Source organism: Octopus bimaculoides, chromosome 1, assembly GCF_046866305.1.
Source record: "Octopus bimaculoides isolate indiv1 chromosome 1, ASM4686630v1, whole genome shotgun sequence".
NCBI lineage: Eukaryota > Metazoa > Mollusca > Cephalopoda > Octopoda > Octopodidae > Octopus > Octopus bimaculoides.
Genome location: NC_142928.1, coordinates 92,201,882 through 92,207,291, shown reverse-complemented (window position 1 = coordinate 92,207,291; position 5,410 = coordinate 92,201,882). Strand labels below are relative to the sequence as shown.

General features: G+C 34.4%; 1 protein-coding gene across 1 annotated transcript in view; it reads right to left on the bottom strand.

Annotated features, from left to right (window-relative positions):
- Positions 1 to 2,941, bottom strand: part of LOC106874534 (corticotropin-releasing hormone receptor 2) — a 392,683-nt gene extending 389,742 nt beyond the window's left edge. The window contains exon 1 of the mRNA XM_089353968.1: positions 2,217 to 2,941. The gene's annotated coding sequence lies outside the window, so the exon portion shown is untranslated. The remainder of the gene's footprint in view (positions 1 to 2,216) is intronic.
- Between the last annotated feature and the right edge of the window lie 2,469 nt (positions 2,942 to 5,410).

The window sequence follows — 5,410 nt, the reverse complement described above, 5'->3', positions numbered from 1 at the left end:
GGGAAGTATATTTACGGCACAATTTGTCCATCTTTATGTTCTGAGTTCAAATTCCGCCAGTGTTGAAGTTTCCTTTCATCCTTTCGGAGTCTATAAAATAAGTACCAGTTGAGCGCTAGTGTCGGTGTAATCGATTTGCTCCCTCCCACGCAATTGCTGGCATTGTACCAAACTTTGAAAACAATATATGCTGCAGAATAACAAAGTTTTTATTATAATAATAAAGTTTATAATTTTGATACATGGCTAGAAATTTTGAGAGCAAGAGGAAGATGATTACGTGGATCCCAGTACATGAACGGTACGTATTTTATCAATCCATAAAAGGATGAAAGATTAAGTTGAGCTGGGCGGAATTCGAACTCGGAACGTAAAAACCCTCAAAAAATGCTACTAAACGTTTTGTCGGATGAGGTAACACTTCAGGTAGTACACCAGCTTAATAATAACTTATACTATAGGTACAAGGCTTGAAATTTTAGAAGATAGGGCTCGTTGATTAAATCGACTCCAGTGCTCAATTGGTACTTATTTCATAGACCACTAAAGGATAAAAAACAAATACGGCCTCGGCGGGATTTGAACACAGAACATAAAGACGCAAGAATTACAGCGAAACATTTTTGTGCATAGTGCTAAGAATTCTGCCTGTTCACTTTGTAATAATTATGATAAAAATTATCCTTTCTACTATAGACATAAGGCTTTGCATTTCAGGGAGACTAGTTGATTGCATCGACCCCAGTACTCAGCTGGTGCTTATTTTACCGACCCCGAAATGATGAAACGCCAAATCGATCTCGTCGGAATTTGAACTCAGAGCGTGGAGACAGACGAATTGCCTGACTTACAAACGCTTCTGCCAGCTCGCCAATTTAATGATGGCTTCTGACTTTAGCACAAGGCCAGTCATTTCGGGAGAGAGGGTAAGTCAGTTACATCGATCCCAATATTCAATTGGTACCTATCTTACCGACCCCCGAATGAATGAAGAGCAAAGTGGACCTCGGAGTGATTTGAAATGAGAACGTACAGATGGATTAATGCCGCCAAGTATTTTGCCGTGCTAAACATCCCGCCAGCACGCTGCCTTCATAATGTTAATAATAATCCTTTCTGCTAAAGGCACATGGCCTGAATTTTCGGGGTGAGGACAATTCGATTATATCAACCTCAATGTTTCACTGGTACTTGATTTATCAACCCCGAAAGGATGAAAGCCAAAGTCAACGGAATTTGAACTCAGAACATAACACCCGGCGTGCTAACGATTCTGCCTGCAGAATAATAACAATATATATACTATAATTTTTATCATACGAAGGTAATCACTTCTACCTCCCTCGATATGATATATGTATTGCATATATTTGAGTGTGTATGTGTGTGCGCGCGTGAAGTGGTTGTGTGCAGCTGTGTGTGTGTGTCTGTCTGTCTGTCTGTCTGTCACTCTCTCTGCATGTGCGTGCGCGCACTTATATATACATACGCACTTATATCTACATATTAGAAATATAGAAATATAGAAAGAGAGAGAGAGAGATACACGCAGATATATATTGAGAGATACACATAGAAATATATATATATGTATATACACATGTATATGTACATATACATATATACATATATATATACATATATATATATCCATTATTATAATGTATATATATTTGTATACATATATACATATATATATATATATATATATATATATATACATGTGTGGTGTGTGTGTGATACAGTCTAATATACAAATATATAAGTATTCATATATATATATATATATATATATATATATATATATATATATATATATATATATATATATAAGCACATATCTATGAATATCTAAGTGTTATTGTATGTCTTCATGCATGAATGTATGTGTAAATGCTAGATATATTAATTGATATATGCCAACAAACGTTCAACGGTTAAAGGACTCAATATGGAGTGAATAGTTAAATTTCTCTAATAAAAAAATAAATGTGTACTGCAACTCTTTGTTTCGTCGATTTAAGTTATACAAACTATGAACAGGCCTAAGTAGTTAAAAACCTGAATGAATTAACTGGAAAATTAAGATAAATAAATTTAGAGGATGGGGTTTGTAATAGTAGGAAGAAAGCAAGAAATTAACATGGAAACAAGGACAGTAAGTTGATAAACGCTTAAATGATTTGCATAGAAAAAGTTAAAAAGTAGGGAAATACCTTTCATTGTAATTTCTCTCCTCCAAGTAACTTGTTTGCACCACACCGCGTGCACATCGAACGCATGTTTTTGTTAGTGTGATAGAATTTATACGTGCATGTGTGTGTATGTGTGTGTGTGTGTGTGTGTGTTCTATGCGTGCCTGTATAGGAGGATTATATATACATATAAATATATAGAGAGATACAGATATTATATAGATAGGTGGATAGTTCTTAAACGTATACTCACACGCACATATATAGATAGATATAGTTATGTATTCGTATATGCTTGCTTGTTTGTGTATTTCGGCAAATGATGTGTACGTGTGTGTGTGCGATTGCTTAGGAATGCATGTGCGCGTGTTTGTGAATAAATGTACGTGTGCGTGGGAGTGAAAGAGACATAGAGAGAGCGAGAGTGAGTGAGTGAGAGTAAGAGTGAGAGAGGGAAAAGAAAGAGAGCGTGTATGCCTGCTTGTATGTTTATCGTTCGTTCTTGTGCGGCGCTTTGTTGTAGCTTCTCCAGTTAATAGTTTACAATCCTGAACAGGCTAATTTAAAGGCATTAAAAAGACACACAATAAACAAAGAAAAAGAAGAGTCAAAGCTAAAAAGTAAACAAAATTAAGAGACTGAAACACTTATTGATATTCTAAACAGATACACTTTCACATGATACGCGTGTTTAAGATGTTACACCTAGCAATGTTGATGTAGGAATGGCAAAGCTGAACGTAAACAAATTCGATATAGTTAGCGCTGCCTGTAATTTGTTCAGCAAAGGGATTCGCTACGTTGCAACGATCTGCGAGGAGACACACACATCGTAATTTACTTATATATTTATTGAATCATTTATTTAAAGCTGATTGTTTCGATTTTTGTGTTGTTGCTTTTTTATTATATAATATTTTTATCAGTGACATGATATACATATATTCACATGATGACAAAAAAAATAAAATCTCAGGTCAACAACAGAAAGAAGTAGGCCCGTACTTTTATGTTCCAATATTTTCACGTATATAAGTGTGCACGTGTGTGTGTCCGTGTCTGTGCTGGTGTCTGTGTTCGTGTGTGTGTATGTGTGTGTGTGTGTGTGTGTGTGTGTGTGTGTGTGTGTGTGTGTGTGTGTGTGTGTGTGTGTAAATATACACACTGTATATATACATATATGATGTATGTAGTATAAAACAAGTATGGCCTGGCCACCTCACTACTGCACCAGCACCGATTTTGGAAACATACCGGTAACTGAATCTCTCTCTTTCACTCACTCCCTCTCTCTCTCTCTCTCTCTCTCTCTCTCTCTCTCTGTATATATATATATATATATATATATACACACACACATAACATATATGGGTAGCAAATTGCTGAAAGAAGTAAAAGAATGAATAAACACACACACACACGCACACACACATATATATATATATATATAAAACTTACAAAAGTGCGTTGTTCAATCATATAATGATATATATATATATATATATATATATATATATATATATATATATATATATATATATATACATATATATATATAATATGATATAGGATAAATTCTTTATAAGAATTTATCAAGTAGTCAGCGGGAAAAAACCTCAAAATGAAAAAATAACGAAAAATTTTCGTAATGAAAAAAATTCATCATTTCTCATCAATATAAATACTTATATATAAAGGGCATTAACTGTGTATTAATGCCTCACGCTTCGAGGGACTAAATAAGTCAAAAACTACCAAAAGAATAAGCAACATATTTACTGAAAGCGAGGGAATGCAGCTTTCAAAATTTATCTCTTAAAAACATTTAACTCAACGGTAGACCACTGGTTTCTCAATCAAATACAGAAAAACTGTGAAGTAACCTGTATTCTTTTGTTCATCAGTACACGTATGGTCAAGATACATAAAGAATAAACAAGAATCAACCTACCACGATGTAGCCATCACAGTACGACGACTTTCGTTCATGATTATATATCCATGAAAGAGATTTGAATTTATCCAGTTGCATCTCAGTAACATGTGCTTATACAGAATAATATTCAGCACTGAATATATTCTAATTATTTATAATATAATATAGGATAAATTCTTTATAAGAATCTATCAAGTAGTCAGCGTGAAAAAACCTCAAAATGAAAAGTTGCATTCTCTCGCTTTCAGTAAATATGTTGCTTATTCTTTTGGTAGTTTTTGACTTATTTAGTCCCTCGAAGCATATATGTACATGCCTACATCTACATCTATATGCATACATACATTCATATATAGGTACAGGACATCACAAAAAACGTTAAACACATTGAGAAACGAAAACATAACGATAAAGACAGAAAACGAACTTTGTTTCGAACTACGAAAAAAACAAACAAAGAAACGAGACATGCAGCATAAAGAATATTTCCCTTTGACAGTTGTCCCTGTTCCATCTACTCCGCGTTCGAAAGCAAGGACAATACGCGACATCGTGGAACAGTCCTTCCCACAAAGCAAATTAAATAAAATTTGGAATTTTTTGCGGAAGGTGAAAGTGTAAACAAGAACAGGACAGTGAGAACAAGACAGTAAAAGACAGTAAAAACAAGACAGAACAGTGAAAACAAACGGTAAAGGTTGTAAGGCCAAGACGATAGAAAAAATTATTATTTTGAACGCTAGTTAGATAAGAGACAAAAAATCACGTCTTCTCTTTGGAAGTCAGGAAATAGAAAGAAAGAATCCCTTTCGTCACGTGTCAGCGACGAGAGGGTCAAGGTGAAGGAGTGAGAGAGAGAGAACGGTGATAGGAAGAGAAGAATAGGGAAGGGTTGTGAGAGGAAAATAGAAAGCATGAAGAGCAAAAGAGGGGGAGGGATAGATAAGGAAGTGATAGTAATAGTAGTAGAGTGCGCAGTAGTAATTATTAAGATAAAACTTACTTGGAGAGACTGCGTGGCGTTCGATCATATAATAACATAAATAATATACAAATATATACATATATCCATACATATATGTACATACCTACATCTCTATGTATACATACATGCATATATTGGTACAGGACATCACAAAAAATGTTAAACACAATGAGAAACGAAAACATAAAGACGAAGACATGCATATATGCATACGTGTATGTACATACATCTGTACGTATATACATATATATGCATATGCGGGCACAGGGCGTCATGAAATGTGTACAAGAAACT